Genomic DNA, 17,833 nt, shown 5'->3' on the forward strand with positions numbered 1-17,833 from the left:
GGGGCGGCGGGTGCCCGGCGGGTGCCGAGCGTACGTCTGCCAGCGACCGCGCGCTCCCGGCGCGTCCTTGCTGGCTGGGTGCCGGAGCGCCTTCCGCGGCCTCCCCTCGGCGGCGAGGAGGCGGCAGCCGGGGGCTCAGCGGGGCGGCGCCGCCGGCCCCTCTCCTCGCGGCTCGTCGTGCCCCTCCGCGCGCTGAGCGGCGGCGGCGGCGGCCTCGGCCAGCGGCAGCATCCTCTGCCGCTTGCCTCTTTCTTGCCCGCCTGACTGATCACGGAAGAGGCTGCTCGCTCCCTTCCTTGCCTTGCATCAGCAGCATCCCCCTTTTCTGCTCCTCTCTGCCCTCCTGGGAACCGAAAGGGTTTTGCGAGCCCTGCCCGATACAGCCACCAGTGTTATCTCCCCCCTCGTAGCCCCCTTGCCTCCTAGATGCAGAGAAGGAGGCTGGGCTCAGGATATGGTCTGATGCCGATGCAGCGCACGCAGAAGCCCAGGAAAACGTGATTCATTGCTCAACGCTACGCACAATGCATATTTTTTCTGTTTCACGTCATAGGAGCATCTGCTAAAGCAGGGCAGGAAAGTGGTTGGTTATTTTTGTTGTTTTGTTCCTCTGAGATAAGTTTCACTTTGCAATATCCTAAAATATCCTTGTATGCTTTGCGGATTTTTAAGCTGATTTAAAAAGAAAGTGTATGTGTACTTCATGCCTTCCCCCACTCCCAGAAGASTGCCGGCACCAAATGAGCCAACATCAGGGAACTGAATAAAGCTCCAAATGATCTCTTATTCATCTTGTTGCTTTAATGGAATAATTATAGCAACTTTTGAACTATTTTGTGTTATAACCCTTTTGTCTAATATAATTGTTTTGTATTTGATCTTTTTTTCAGTGAAGATGCTCAATAAGTACAGGTTGAGAGTACAGAGAAATTTGATATAAATTGAGAATCATTGCAGATAAACTAAATTTCTGTAGTCCATGATGCTTGCAAAAGGTGATTATCAGGTTAAAGATAACACCTGTCCTTCCTTTGTTGTTCTTTGCATCTTGGGCTGTTGTAACATAAAAATATTAATGCAACGTTCTTTGTCATTTAATATTGTAGGCATATGTGCATTTACAGCCTTGCCCATTCCAAATGCAAAAATCAGAAAATAAAGCTACAAATAGTAATTAGAAACATAAGGGGTTTTTTATTATTATTATTTTAATTGACTTTGCTTTTTTCAGTCTTTGCAGTTGGTCAGGGATCAGAAATCCCAATGATTAGAAACACAGATTATTTTTTCCTAATATGTGAAAATCTTATAATTTAAACAAGCAAATCCCCAAAGCCAATCTCTTCTACCAAAAAGAGGTACAATGAACAATGTTCCACCAGTTTCAGACAAATTGTTTGGTTTAATTTTTTTCTTCTCTTTATGCATTTACTTAAAGCCGCAAAGTTTGGGCTGAATACAGTTCTACAGAAGTCTTAATTATCTCCACATAAAGGTTATATTAATAAATTTTTTTTAAACTTCCCCCTCATTTCTTTTTACTTGCCAATTTCCCTTCATTGTTGTCTTAAACTATAAGCTTCTATAAACTTAAGAGGTAGACAAAAAAAATTAAAAACCCTGTGGTAAAGTTTTCATGATGTGTTAATTATTCAGGTGTTTGCATCTCATGCAGACATTACTCATGTATTATCTTTAACACTATCTGTAATATATACTGTGCTAGCAAGTGACAGTATCACCCATTGTCTGAGGACTGAATAATCTAACAATTACCAGTAGCTATAAATTTCCAGCATCATAAATTACCAGTGTTCTGTGGCTGACCTCCTTCTAACAACAGGTTTATGCTTCAGCCCTTTTATAAAACTAGAAGAACAACGCTTGAACAAATCGCTAAACAAGGCAGTAGATACAAATATATTCCAAGCAGTATTAAGATATGTATCTAGTAAAATAAATGGACCCTATTATGCTGTTTTAAATAAAATTAAGACCCAAATCAAATGTTATACAGTAGGCTGAGTTTGAGCCAAAGATCTAAACATGTAAAATCTATTCATTTTAAAGTTATTCATTAATAAATGGGGTTAGGTAGTTAAGATGACAAGTGGTTGAGTGCTTGTCTATAAGAAAAATGTTTTTAATAAGAAATTCCTGAAATGAAAAAGAGATTGAGTTAATTATTAAGGGAAATATTCATTGTATACGCAACTAACCACATGGTCACTGTTCTTCAGGACGTTTATTTTCTCAAAGGAAAAGGAAGTTTCATTGAAGGAGAGAAGCAATAATCCTGGGACACAAAACTTGCATTTTTGCAGCATTTGTTCATATACTAGYGTGTTATTTAGATGGGGCAGTGTCTTGCAAGTAACAGCCTTTTTGTCRAAGGTGCATCTCAAAGCTGGCCACGCTACTTATTTTTCCTGTGTTGTGCAGCAGCTAGAGAGTGGCTGTTTGTCCTTGTTTCAGAGTTACCTCCTCCTCTTCCTGTAGCTGGAATTGCCCTCTGTCAGGAAGGTGCTTCGTGGAGTAGGCTAGCAGTCTGGAAGGGCCTCAAGGGGAAACTTAGTATTTCTCTTTGCTAATAGAACCATGCTTTACAGTGGATAGGGATTCTTACTACTTTGCTACTGCTTTTCCGTTGTTTCCTTGGTTTTTTTTTTTGTTTTTTTGAGTGGGGGGGATTAGGATTGTCCCATAATTTGCTGAAACTCTAATAACAGCATGTTTCCTCAAAAATCTTGTACTCCGTGTAGAGATGCATAAAAATGAAAGCTGAACACAGCACTAATTATTTCTTCTGTGGCCACTCATTCATGGAGTAACTTGTGTTAAGCTGAAAGTAAAACATACACTTAAAGTGGTGTGACTGGTTTCTCCCTTCTGCTTCCATAATGATATATTGTTCACGTGAAGCCTCAAAGTTGCAAGGCTCTTTCTCACAGATCGCTGTTTGTGTTTTACATATTGTCTTTATGCTGGAGCTGTGAGAATTTTTCACATTTGTTTTCTATGAAGCTGAACTAAAAGACACTATAGAATAAGGCCGTCCTCACACATGCAGAGAGGAAGTCTGGCTAGTTGTCAGAATGGCTTGGGAGATGTGGTTTCAGTTTTCTTTTCTGTCATAGATACTTAGTGTGAACCACATTGAGCAACTTGGCCAGGATCAACAACAATAATTGGACACAACTTAAACTATGGCAGATATTCTTTCCCCACTCCAGTTTTTTTAAGGCTATCCGTTTCTGCTTAACACTTCACATGAAGTGTGTTTGTAATCAAGTTGCAGCTCTAATCTTGTGCCAGAGGTGCATGACACTGTTTACCTGACCAAGTGCTTGATAGAGAGGTTAGGAACGAGTGGTGGGGGTGGAAATTCCTTGTGCTGTTGTTGCTGCCCTAGTAGGAAGCCTTTCAACTATTCAGGCTACCATGCTACTTTGACATGCACTGCCACAGCTCAAGGGACTATATAGTAGCTTTTGAGCCGGTCCTAAGCTGAGTGCTGGTTTGAACCTGACCTTTGCAGAAATTAGATATGAAGAGAGTGTGTGTGTGTGTGTGTGAGAGAGAGAGAGATGTGTTGGTACAATTTGCCTGAGAGTTGCTTTACAGTATAAGATAATCTTAAATACAGTAGAAAATTCAGAAGACGTGTGAAACCATTTCTCAAAATGCAAATAAATTGCCCAGGAAATCTTGGGAGAGAGAGGAACAGCAAAAGGAAGGAGAGGTGACTGGGCCAGGGGTTACTGGGGAAAACATTTTCCTATAGCCAGAATGTTGATTTGCATAATGGATTTTTTTTAAAACTTTGTGGGTGTGTGAGTTGCTTATGATAGATGTGAGGGTGGAGGTAATGCTATTGCATAAAAATGTTAACATGTTTTATAGTTGCTTTGCTCTGGGGTTTACAGCTGTGTAATGTGAAGGGCRTGATGAATTGTTTTCCTCTTTCTTTGCTTCAGATGGAGCTATGCACTTTGACTTGCCATTGAAATCAAAGAGTACTTTTCACCTCAGCATAGTGTTTTTTAAGGAATCCTGTATGTTGAATAAATATCTATGTTGCTGTGTTTAAATTTTGCATGGTTTTTGTAGTACAGTTAGTGCCAAATGTTTGGGCATTGTGCAGCTGGGAGATCACTGAGCTTCAAGGTGAGATCTGTAGACCATTTTACATCTGAGAATCTTAAATCTGTTATACCTGAATAGCACTGTTTTCACTGAGGAGAAAACTAGTGAACCAGGATTTCCTTCAGTGTATATTGATGTGACTGTTGATTCCCTAGAGTATGTCACTTGTTCATCAGTTGAGCATCTTTCTCTAAAAGCATACTTGCAGCTTCCCTTTTAGGTAGTAGATTTATATTCCTTTTTAAATTCATGTTATCAATTCATTTTTTCATTCAGTAGCAGCTGTTACATTTCTAAAAACAGAGCAGAATACCTGAATGCTTATCTGTTTTTCTTTAAATTGTGTGATGATGCTGCAGTTCATCTCATGATTTTTGTTAATCGCTTTTCTTAGTGTATGGGGAAGATGCCTTTATTCCCATACRCTGAATATCGGGCATGCTTTATAGTGTAAATGTGTAATGGCAGTTAGAATATTAATATATACACCAATTAAAAAAAAAATCTCGGTAGGCTTGAAAGCCTATTAAATTAGAAACAAGCTGACATGACAAGGACAGGCTTAAAATAGCACATTACATGTACTCTAAAATTTGTACTAATTAAAGAGACTTTTATACTGATACTTTAAGTACTCTGAAGTGATGTTCTGTTTAACATTTGCAATAAGATTGCAGGTGAATTATACCAAGAGACTTACAGAAAGGTTTGTGTTCAGAAGGTCAATTTACTTAAAGTATCTGTTAATAACACATTTAGCCTACTCCGTTGTTCTAGCATAAGCATGGTCAACACGTTAATTTTTTTCTTAAYACCTAGCTAATGATTCTGCTTTGCAGAATTACTTGTTAGATCTGTACTGCAGACCTGGTTAGGGTGTTTTTGGTTTTGGGTTGTACAGTATCATTAAAAAAAAACAATTTTTTAAGTGAAAATGATACTTTACTGTGTACTCTGATCCTTGGTCATCTTAGCTAGGTGCTTTAAAACATACCTAACTTTGCAGCATTTTTAAATTTAAATAACATTTCCTAAAAAATTTGACTTGTATTCTAGCAGACACAACAGTAAACTCATATAACAGGAAATGATGGCTATTGATTGTTTTTCAACCACTGTTCTAAACGTTTTAAGATACAAGATGTGCATTCCTAACCACATCTTAACTAACTGAGGTTTTCCTGTGTGTATGGAATTACTCAGTTAATATTACTCAGTTAATAGCTATAGTTACTGCAGTTAGATGCCTAGTCTTTAAAATGTTTTTTTGTGTGTTTGCTGTGTAACTTTAGGAGAGTTATTTGAGTAGAAGTAGTAGTCCTTTTTACAGAGATTCTTACCTGAGGGTGGTTTTTTGGTGGCAGTCCCCAAGCACACCAGCTGTGCCGGACTGGACTCTGTGAGCAGTAGTGCCACTGTGGACCAGCAGGCAGCCTCACATCTCTGGGCTGCTCCAGCTGGGGCTACCGGGAATTGAGTGGATGCAACTGCCTCCGTCTTGAAGCCTGTTGTGCAGAATAAAACTCTATCAGCACCTGCAGTATAGCTTTGTATTCAGTAATGATAACTACCATTGTAATTGTAACCATCTAACCCTTCTTCACTACTTCTGCTTTTTAAGATGAATTCAAGACCTTCCTTCTTTTTTTTTTTTTTTTTTTTTTTAATGAACTGATTGGAGGTTGGTCATTTTACCTAGGTAAGTTGGAGAAATCAATGCCCAGTGAGAAGCAGTTCTCCAGGTCATTTTGAGAAAATTCCCCATCAAATAATAATGAATATCTTAGGGAGCTTCATGAGGACAGAGTTTTACCACTGAAATATTTCTCAYTTCTGATAGCTGAGTTGAGATAGTTGTACTGAACTACTTGTGCAAGGCAGGTTACATCATTCCCTGTGTAGTTTGCACAGATCTATCTGGAGTAGCTTTAGGCATATCTCCCTGTTCTTGAGGATCCTAATGGAGAATGAATGGTATGCCAGAATCTGGAACAGGTATTTGAATTCTTAAAACAAGAAGAAACTCTAACACAGTAAGATTCTTCTGAACCACTTGAAATGCAAGGGATAGATAATGCTGGGCATAGCAGCCTCTGTGAAAAGGAGTCAAAGAAGCTACAGGATCTCTTTAATCAGTCCTTTAATAATATTTTTCTGCAGGGTGAACTATTCACTTTCTTAACAGAAGGATTAGAATATTCTGGGGAGCAAGTAGTCTCTTAATGATGTCCCCTGTGACACTTCTTAAGCTGCAGGTTCTGACTGGGCTTGTTTTGAGAAGGTTGTGAACAAGATCGGATGAAAGAGAGTAACCTGGGTTCAGACAGTCTTGCAGAAGCCCTCCTCCATAAACCTCAAGGATTTTCAGTTCTGAGGTGGAGGGCTTTTGGTGTACTGGAAGCAGTGGACACTAGAAGAAAGGTGTATAGCAGATGTTCTCTCAAAAAGGTGTCTATCATTCTGATGATGAGCAGGTTCCCCAGGATGGTGAATGTCTTGCTTTGGTCGTGCTTGTGCTCCTCTGCCTGTTTCCTAGAACTATTTTTGGATGCTATACTTCAGTTTGCTTTGCTCTTGGTGGGACCAAAGTGGTAGCCAGATAATTACCAGCAAAATGTTGCTCAGTTGAAGGGGAGAATGTACTCTTTCTCAGCAGGACATCTTCTACCTCACTCCCCAAGAATTTTGCCACATTTGTCTAGGTGGCCCACGGTGGCTTTTTTTCTCTCAAATTAATACCAACAATCTAATGCATCACACTCTGAAGAGATCTGGACTTCCTCTAAATTTCTGCAAGATATGTTTCTTGATCACCTCTCCTCATCGTGAACCTTAACACACTGAGAAAACTTGCTTAACTTTCTGTTCACATTCAGGGAGACTTCCTTACCAGACATCTGGACAGGTCAGAGGAGGCACTTCCATGAGCCCCTGGCAACACATGCTCATCTGGCAGTGATGGTGGTAGCTGAAGTTCTTCTGCCTTACCCAGAAGAGTGAGCAAGCTGCAGGCATATAGGCAACCATTCAGGCGGYTGAGTTAGGGTTCTTCTGATTGAGTGTTGCGGGAGAAACTGAAGAATAGTCATCTCTAGGCAGAAATTATCTAGCATCAGAAGGTACTAGATCCCTCTACAAGAGAGCAAGGAGCACTGTTTCAAGTTAGGCTGAAAGGCATTCGAACTAATAAAATACCTGAATCTGATTTGTGTGGTTGCTATTTGGAGCTGTGCTGCAGACTTCTGGATCCAGTGTCAGTTGCCCGCATTGACTCTTGGAGTAAGACTCCTCTGTGAGGTTAAGCACTCCAAAAAAACCTTTGTTTCCATGTTGAAACTTTTAGACCCTTAAACAGCACAACTCAAAACAAATGCTTATGCATGTAATCAGCTGCTGCTTGTTTTTTAATATATTTCTTCCCATCCCCAAACAGGTGTATTTGTAGCTGTATCTCTTCCCATCAGACCCTTCAGACTTTTATAATTGTCACATCCCTTGTAGCATCTACTCAACTCCATTGTCAGAAATAAAGAGTAGTCCACAAAGTAATTGAGTAGCTGTCCTCCTTGGAAACTAACTCTGCAGCCTTCTTAAGGGCCTTGTTTGCACAGATTCTCCTCTTGACAGTAGAAAAATATTAGCACAGAGAGGAACTGAATGTGTTATAATCTTAAATATGTAATATCTCAAAGAGAATTTCTTTGTTCAGTGTCTGTAGTTATAAGCTTTTTTTTTTTCTATTTTCCAATCCAGTCTCTTGGAAAAGAATGTAGGAGACGCTGCAAAAAAACAAATAAATGGTTTCTGAAGAGCATAAGCGTATCCTAAGGCACCTCCTCCGTGGCTGTCAGAAAATCTTTGTTATGTATCACAGTAGGAATAGAATTAACACCTGTGTTTAGTTTTCTTTAAAAGTTCGCTAGTGCAAGCTAATTTTTCTTACTATCCCTCAGTAGCACAAATGTTTTTACAGACATAAATACATATTTCTGTAGTGATTGCTTATCTGACTGTAAGTCTGATTTGATGTTTTAGGTAGGTTACTATTTTCTAAAATTTATGATGTGCGTTTCTGTAACACCACTAGGGGCCATCTGTACAGCTTGAACCAAAAAGTCTGCCAAGTAACTTGCGTTTACAGAAACATTGGATTGCGAAAAAATGAGTGTTCCTCTACTAATGCTGTGCACTGTCAGTTTCTCACACTCAGTGAACTTGAAGAGCATTCGCTATCTGTCAAGTTAGGCTACAGATATACTTGCACAAGTGCTAAAAATTGTTTGGTCTAACTTTGCAAAATGTTGTAATTCACTGTTCTATACATATTTATTGCAGGAGGCACATATTGCTGAATGAGTCTTTCCAGATTGGAATGAGTGCTGCCATCAATGTACAGTTGAGTTTGTAGGGTAAAGTGAAGCTAGTGGTAAGATCACAAGAAGATATTATTGTGATACTTGCTGATAAGAGGATACAAATATCTTGCTGAAAAATCAGTGAATTGGTGCAAGTAGTAAGAGATACTGAAACATTTCATGTTGCCCAAGCTTAGCATTGCCAAGGACTTCAGTCTGTCAGGAACTTGGTCATCTCCTCTCCAGTTAGCTATACAGGTGATAATTTTTGAAAAGATCCTATTATTTTAAGTTTACCTGGAGTACTTGGCAAGTAGAATACCCAATAGGCCATTTTCAACTAGTATTTTATCTTGGAAACTAGAGATATTGCAAATCACTACGTCAGATATGCTAGTTAAGTAAGTAGAGGTGCTAGAAATTGTGTGTTTCAGTGCACACTGGATGTTGGTTCATAGCCAGACACCAAACATTTATGAATGAAGACCTTCTTTTTGTATCTTAAACTCTCAATTCAGTAGTCAGCTGCTGTGCTGTCTGTTTCCCATAGCAGACAACCACTTTTGATTAGGATGATTGCTAACTCATGACCTCCAATAAACAACAAATTATACATGTTAAAATCTTTTAGATTATATAAAATTAGATCCTTAATAAAATTCTAATATGACATTTCAGTGTTTGGGACTGGGCATCTTTTTGCTTTTAATAAAAGTAGGTTACTGTGATGGTGATAACTACAGCCTCTGATGTTTTGGTTTTTTTTCCCCCCAACACTCTACTTCCATGAATGCTCAAAGCCCACAAAAGCTGCAGCCAGCACTTCCTCTGGATCCTTGCACAAGGCGGGGGGCAGTTTGGGGCAGCAGAAAATGGGTGGAAGCTACTTCTTTCAACGCCAGCTTCATGTTATGCTGGTTTAAAGTGCTTACAGAGCTACAGTGTAAAGGTACAAGTAATTCCATGTCAGCTGATCTGAGCTACTTCAGATAACTGGTGTGACTTAAAAGTAGTACATAAAAAGTGATTGATTTGGCTTGCTGCAAAATTTGCAGCCCAAGAGAAGAGTCAAAGTGGGATTGCAGCAGTCCAGATTTGGACTGAGTTGGCTGCCATGAACCTACACCCGAAGACTCTGCTAGAGAACTGGCAGGGTTGTTGCATTGTTCTCACTTCTCTGTTGGAGTCTCCATTATACTGAGGTCACATTTATGTCAATCCCATCAAGTAATTTGCTTAAGTTGTGTATTTCTGAAAACTTTCTTTGTTTTAAATATCATTTTTGGTCTTAAAATCCTCTAACCTCTTTTCTGTTCTAAATATGGGCACTTTTTTTATCATAATGAAAGCCTATGTACTAAAAGAATCACGTTATATAGGTAAGATGCAATTTTAAAGACTGTTTTCCATAGCTTTGACTGTTAAATAGAAAAGTTCAGACAGTAAAGCTTCTGCAACTAGTAGTAATGTGGAATAGCAGTAAAGTGATAAAACAAAGGAAGGGGAAAATGCAAAAGTAGTAAGAGATGCTGATATGTGGTACCTGCAGTCTTTTTGCAGCAGATGGAGATGTAGGAAGTGAGGATGGAGTACTTTCCTCCTCTCTGTTCCTAGTGACCCATTAGTGTGTCATTTTGCACATCACTTTCCATGAAGGCAGCTGTGTATACAACTGATATAGTATAATTTATTATGGAATTTAAGACAGCCTTGTTTTCATGCTTTTGTTATCTGGAAGTACTTGTGCTTAATTTTCATTATGAACGTGGGTTCTCTGTTTATTTTATAAGCATGCAAATAGTTTTGCATTTTTACGAGCTCAGCTGGGTTAAATAAAACCCAGCCCAAAAGTGCTTTCGTTATTAAATCCATCTCCACAGGGAAGAGGAACAACTGGAAGGTGAAACTAAGCTTCCTGTTCTTAATTAAAAACGAAGTTGAGAAAATGGGAGTTGGAATAGGGACATTAGCAAGATTATGCCTTAGAAAACCAAGAACATCCTGCTTATATCGTATGCTATCTATCTTTTGACACTGTGGGATTGTCAGGACTCGGTCTGATTTGTTCATGGATTGCACATTATCCTTACTGTTCAAGTTCATATAAGAGAAGCTGTCTAGATATTTCAGTATTTCACTGAAGCTTGCTCTTTAGGCATATTTTTATTCCACACTTTTAAATAACATAGTCTCTGCAGTGTATGTTACAGTTTCATAAAACTGTGCTGAAAAATAGAGCATGCTGAACAGTCTGGGAATTTTAGTCTTACACAACTGAAGACAGAAACATGATGAGCTGATAATAGTTCAAGTTACTCGAATACTCAGAGATGGTTTGATGAATGAAAATCACATATGCAGAGGGTCAGAAACAAGTACAAGACTCTTTTCAGATCATATCACCTACTGAGAAAGATTAGATGGTGACCAGTTTCACACTTTTTCCTAATGTTAAAAATAAATCTTTTCCCTAATGTTAAAAGTACAGCAGTTATTCAGGTATAACCCACACCCACTTAAAAAATTACTGGTGTTTGGAAATGAGTCCTCAGTTAATCTGCACCAAATCAGTCTGAGTTGCAGTGGGGAGAAAGAAAGGAGGAGGCAGGCGGCAGTGGTAGCCCTCAAAGGCAGCAGGGTTACTGCTGGGAGGAGGAGCAGGGCCTGGGGGAACCTTTCTCTCGGTGTTGCCTCAAAGTGCATGTAGCTTTGACTGTTGTTGAATCACCATTTCTGGAATACGTGCTTGAATATATGATACTCACATAGCTTGTATGTGTGCTAGTACTACTCTATACCTAAACTACAAGATTTTATGACCACACCACCTGTTTTGATGCTTACTTTTCTACTTTCTGCATCTTGCTTTGTGCCTGGACATCAGATGCAAATGTTCAGTGGGTCGTGTAATAGCATGTTCTCTGGAAGGCCAAGAGTGGATAAGGTTTCTGTTGGTTGCTTATCTAAGGCTGTTCTTTTGCAGAACTGTTCCTCAGGCAGACAAAACAGTGTAATATATTTGTCAGCAGTATATACCTATTGGTTTATAAATTTGCCTTTCTTTAAAAAACTGTAAATGAAAAATATTTCTGTAACTTGGAGAGCAAGATATAGATTTATCTTAAATAAGCTTACAAAAGGTAAACTTTGAATGCTGGGCTGCCAAAACTTTAAAGTGGAGGCTATTTAAAAAGCGTATAACATCATAATGCTGATTTTGAACCAAGAGTGACTTTTAAATCTTTTTATCAGGCATAGTGTTTGGCAGCACGTTACATGATTCAAACATCTGAAGGCACACAGAACATAAAACTTAAGTAAAAATATAGCAGCTGAGAATGATAATGTCATGAGTTTCTAGTGGTATCGCATCATCTAGAGTACAAGATCACTGTTCCATGTTTTTGAATAACAGGTAATATTTTGCAGTGGTGCAAATGATCATTACCAAAAAACAGCTGACAAAGCTTGCAATACCAATTCAGAAAAATGTTGGGTTGAATGGTTTCTTTAGATATGTTTATAACCTAAGAAATGGCCAGAATTTTCACAATTTAATATTTTTCTTTTTAGATTCTCCTGAAGTTATCAACCTACACACGCAGAAACATTTGAACTGTGGTTGCATTCAAGGTAAAGACTGACTTGTGTTTTGTGTGCTAGTGAGTAGTCAGATTGTCAATAACCAGGGAATGGTCATTCTTACTTAAATCCTTACTAAAATCCAGCAACAGTGAACTTTGTGAACAGTGAATTCCTGCTGTCATTATGATCAGTCCAAATATTGATAGACTTGTAGTGGGGACTCTATTTTTAAGCTGRTAGAAACGTCTTATAACAATGTTAGCTTTTTGAGTACCGCTGCATTTGTTAGCAAATGAAATGCTGTGTTTTTGTTACAAACCATAGCATGCTGTTGTGATACACTTTGTAATATTAAGGATGTTTCTATCCCTTTTTCAGAGCAAAAATATTCCTGAATACAAATTGAAAGAATGTTCAGCAGTGTTGGTTTCCTCCTCTTGCTTCCTTCAAAAATTGTTGAGTCTGTGACTGCTTTACTCTTTAGTCCAGTGCTATACAAAGAGTTCCTTATTATACAGTTGCTACTTTGACTCCTACTTTATTCATGTTTAAAGTGATCTAGTTACCTAAATATCAAGTCATGCCATCAAGCCACTTGAGTTTTAGCTATGCGATCTGTTGGAAATAGTCACACATACTTTTGTAATGTATTCTGACCTGGCAGGGCTTGAACAAATCCCTTTCAAGCAGCTCTGTGGCTGTGTTAGCGCACGGCTGTCCTGTGCTAGTAAATCTTGCTGAGGGGCAGGACGTATTAGCACAGGCTCAATGGCGTGATAATACGGTTACGCACCTCTCTGGCCACAGCTGGCTAGCTCTGTGCTGGCTGAGGTTTGAGCTAGCACGTGATACTGTGACCCAGTCCCGTAAATACGTTCTCTGCTGTTTTGCGAAAGCTACTTGGATATGTTGGACTAAGAACATCAAAAAAATGCCTGCCTCTGACATGCGCATGTTAAAGAAGCATTTTGGTGTCTGTAAATGTAGTGTGATAAATGTGACTCAGGGTAATGCTGAAGTTCAAAAGCTTACTCTTTAAAACTCTCTCACAGGTCCTTTTTTCTCCCCCTTTTTTTTTTTTTTAATTCTTTCTCTGAGAATTGTGCTGGTTTCTAACTTAATCCCCTGTCCTGGTGTCAGCATCTTGTGTTTTGTGTTCTTTTGCATTGTTTTCTTGTGTTGGTGGCATTATGCTGCTCAGAAAATTAAGCAAAATAGTGTTCAAAGCTCTTAAATCTAGAACTCCCTTGTAGGGGAAAATATACTGAAATTTGCTTGGTCATCTTACTTCCTCTTCGAAGTGCAGATAAATTTGAAGAATTGTTACAACACAGTCAGTCAGTGAGACTGGCTCCCCTGGTGTGTAGAAAATGCCATCACCAGTGTTATCTCCCTTGCTGATGGTAGATAAGATCCTCAACTTCTCTAAGTTGATATGCACTGCAGTAAGTTTTAGTATCCATGTACAGTTCATCCCCAGGCTRTACCTCCAGGTCTTCCTCATAAAAATTAATACCTCAGTTGCCACATAATGTTGTTAAAAGAAGGTACTCTAAASATATCTCAGTGAATCATAAAGCACAAGATGAATGTTGCAGCAGGAAGGCCTGCCTTAGGTAGAGCTTTATCTGTGAATTCCAGCTATGGAGGTGGACATGACAGATATCCAGATATGAATCTGGGAGTGTTTGGCTACTAAGTGATAGGGCAGGTTCACCATGAACCAAACAAYAGACTATGCTAAAATTCAGCATTAAGACCACAGTAAAATTCAGCTCCTTAGATGGACAAAGAACATGAGCACTTTTCCACTGGAAAACATTGTGATTATACAAAAGATTAACATATGCTTGCTCCCAATGCTCCTAACTTTTGGTGGCTCTCAAACCATTTTGCTCTGCAGCTTGCTTACTTGCACAGTGAAAAGGGAAAAAAGGGATGACTCACGCTTGAAATCTCAGGGGCTTCCATCCCAAATGACCATGGGTGGGAACACTTTTCTTAACCTTGTGTTTTTAAGTGAACACCCAGTCMTCTGTACATCAGTACATCTGTGAAAGAGAGAATTTCTTAGAATTTCAAATAAAAAAAGTTTCCTTCTGTTTGCTTACTCACAGCAAAGGAAATAATTTACATTTAGATTGTGAGCTTATAAGAGAAAAGGGAAAGTATGTTTCCCAGTTTTGGTGCTCCTCTTGTTGACCCTCCTCACAAAATTTTGAAGAGCATTTAAGGACTTTAGAAAAATCTCCCCCCATCCCACAGTACACTTTTTTTGTAGGTAAAAGGCTACTAATGCAGGACATGATGAGGAACACTTTACTTGTGTGTGTGTGTGTGTGTGTGTGTGTGTGTGTGTGTGTGTGTGTTGGGGTTTGTTTTGTTTTTATGTGATTTGTTTTATGTGATTTTGTCACAAACTGAGCTTGTGTTCATGCACTTCAACATCTGTTTGAGTTGCTCCTTTCACCAAAAGGTTATTCTAGAACAAGGCTGATAAATTTCAGGAAACTTATAAATACAGGAAGCGGTTTTCAAAGACTGGGTCTCCTGTGTTAATCTTACTAAGCTTTGGTCAAATGGATATATTAGCTGAATGCTATCTGAAAAAGAATGATTCATTGTTTACTTTCTCCTAACTTTTGCTCTTATGCAGTAACAGAGCAATGTTGTTATTTTATTTTATATTGGGAAATGTCRGTTTACTTCAAGTATTTCTAATGCAATATCACAGAAGTATTTACAGKTCCTCCTAGGTCATGCTGTGCAGATGTCTGGTAACATACTGTACTTGAAGCCAGGAAATAAGTGTCAATATTTAACCTATAGAGCTAGGGTAATATCATTAATGAATTTTTGGCTTCTTGAGTAAAACCTCATTAATATTTGTCCAACCCTAATGCCATGACTTGATCAGAGTCTTTAACCTGAATGCATACATTCCAGGATTCAGTGAAGCAATCGTATCCAACAGGCATAAACATAAATACATTGTCTCTGGAAAAAGTTTGAAACACTTTCCCCCAGGCAGATTATTTGCTGTATTCCTTCATCTTTACTTGAAAAACAAAAAGTACCGAATGTCCTAATCTCCTTACATTGTGAAAGGATGTTGCTGAAATGATTATCATAAAMGTAGGATAATGACTTGAGAGATACGAGCACGCTAGCTCTTGAATGGCCTGTGTCCATGCATATGTTCCCAATATTGGCAATAAATTGAACACACAAAAATGAATGCTCAATAAACCTAAGAAAGAAGCTAGCAATTAGAAGCAAAATACTAGAAAGTACTAAGGTAACTTGCATATCTGCAGTACCCCCTACCGCATATTCATTAATATTACAAAAACAGAAATCTGACTTTGAAGACTGTGAAACACAATGTTATTTACTTTTTTTGCATGTCCTGAAAAAGAGGCAAAACTGAGTTCTTAGCTTTCCTGTGTGAAGAACCAGCTATGAGTAAATTCTCAGTTTCAGGAATGCTCCAACTAGGAGACAGAAGCAAAATCTAGACTGCCCTAAACATGAGGGCCCCCATTCCTCACTGAGGGAAATGAGCTTGTGGCACAGTTTAAGAAGTTACCGTTGTGCAGCTGGAAGAGAGAACTGTGAGGGTCCTAGTCCCTTTCAGTGCAAAATGGAACAGCTTGACTTAAAACACCACAGTTCTCCTTTTCCATATTTTTCCTGGGACTAAAAGGATTATACTTAGAGTGGTCCTAAATTCTGGAAAGAACAGAATAGCCATCAGATGCCTGTATTCCACCCAAAAAATGAGGGAATGCCACAAGCTCAGTGTGAAGTCTCTCACTTGCGCTTTTGTACAGTTTTACTTTTCCCTTTTGCAGCTGAAGTGTCTGTCTTTGGCCTGAAATCAGTATTTTCAATCATCTTTTCAAATAAGAATCACTCTTAAAAATGGGAATTCTAGACATATGCCGAGCTTAAAAGTTAGGTTTAAATGCTTCATTGTAGTTGCATATTGTGCTAGAGACTGCACAAGCAATCCGTGATGCATACCTATACGGCATAGTATGGATGTTTAGTATTCTTTTCCTTACCTGCTTTATTTTTAGTGCCTAAAGATAGAACAAAGCTTCAGAGGGGAATTGATCTCCGATCTGTACTGTCAAACTGATACAGTATGGATGAAAGCAAAGATCTTCTGTTAAAATACCTTCTGAAAAGGATAGGTGCAATGACAGGCTTTGGAAGTTATCTGAAGTTGTCTAAAAGAAGTGGATGATTTCAAGAAGCTTGAAGTTATGTCTGTATTCCAAGGCATGATTTTCCTTTTGGGGAAACAAATGACCAACCTTTTTTTTAATGTATGAAGCTCTTTTAGTATAAACTTACCCATTCAGTTCTATACAGTATTGTATTTTTGTTTGTTTGTTTTGGCTAGGGGGTTATTTGAGTTGGGGTATAGAATTTCTCTAGGACAGAGGTGTAGTGTTTCTTGTTTGTTTTGGCCTGAAGTCTCAAGCAATAAAAAGTGTGTGGAAGACATGGAAAATAGTCATCAGGGCTATATTTGTAGKTCTCAAACTGATTTGATCTTCCAAACTGTATCATTCAACAATCTTAGGCAAGTCTGCTGACCTCTATAGTTTTTTATTTTTGCAAAGCAGTTTACTGCTGAGAAAGCAGCAGAAAATGAAAAGATGAGGACAATTTAAATCTCTCTAACTGGATCTTCAGAGCCCTATAAGTAAGTCACAGCCTTCCTGTTGCAAAACGATTGCATAGCTACGCACAGACTCCGAACTAGCCAGCCTACCCATTTTGTGTAACRTAAGGGAAGAAGGCGGTCATCAATTCTTAACTGACTGTTTACACAGCTTTTGCTGGAGAACTTTCATGGCCACAACATCCTCTAAAAATTCTCCTTGAGCATACTGCTTGCCTCTTCATGTGCCTTTTCATTTGCAAGTTGGGTAAAACAGTACAGTCRCATATCTTTGCTGTTTAAGATATTGGAGTAAGAGTAACATTTGTTGTAATGTCTGATCTGATTGGGGTGTATGTTGGGGAGGGGTTAAATCGGGCTGAAATACTTCTCTGTTGGTAGAGTATGTGCTTTTCCTTTTTGTCTTTAATTTTTGTGGCCTTTAGTCAGAGTGTATTTTGTAGATGTTGGAGGAGTTTTGAAGTAATGAGTCTTTTTCAGCTGAGTGTTTTCTGCATTTCTGTCCCCTTCTGAAGTACTCCCCTCTGTCCAAACCACCAATCCTTACCGTGTTCATTTCCTTTAACAAAAAAGCCAGTGTGACAAAAGGATGCCTCTGCCTTCCTTCCCTTACCACAAATACRTGTTTAAATAGCTGTTGAATTTGTTACTAGTTATTGTGAGTGCTAGTATTCACAATACTATAGTATATTTTGAGTTGACTTAAAACCTCGTATGTCCTAGTCTCTTTGTCAGATTAGAGCCTGAGCAGAACAGACTGAGCGGAGGCTTGCAAGAGGGGAAGCGCTGGAGTGAATGAGCCCGAGGTATTCGGAGCTCGGAGCGTGGACAGAATTTAATGAGGCGAAGGTCACGGAGGTCTGTCTAGAGGAAGCACTCTCCCAGTTCAGTGTATTCTCAGCGGCAGTTTTCAGTTGTGAAATCTTGCCGTGGCCTATTAYGTTTTTTGCCTTTGGGGCACACAAACAGGTCTTATCCTTTCACCAAATATTTGCTTGTCCTTATGTTAAGATTAGGAGGGAGTGTTTCACACCAGTCTGTTAGATAATGG

The 17,833-nt window shown here is 38.9% G+C and overlaps 1 protein-coding gene across 5 annotated transcripts in view; it reads left to right on the top strand.

The window, feature by feature from the left end:
• Window positions 1–17,833, top strand: part of ACSL4 (acyl-CoA synthetase long chain family member 4) — a 41,465-nt gene that overhangs the window by 651 nt on the left and 22,981 nt on the right. For all 5 annotated transcript variants that reach the window (XM_026089513.1, XM_026089517.1, XM_026089515.1 and 2 more), the window contains exon 2: window positions 12,075–12,134. The gene's annotated coding sequence lies outside the window, so the exon portion shown is untranslated. The remainder of the gene's footprint in view (window positions 1–12,074; window positions 12,135–17,833) is intronic.

The sequence above is a fragment of the Apteryx rowi genome, unplaced genomic scaffold (assembly GCF_003343035.1).
Source record: "Apteryx rowi isolate R43461 unplaced genomic scaffold, aptRow1 scaffold_82, whole genome shotgun sequence".
NCBI classification, from domain to species: Eukaryota; Metazoa; Chordata; class Aves; order Apterygiformes; family Apterygidae; genus Apteryx; species Apteryx rowi.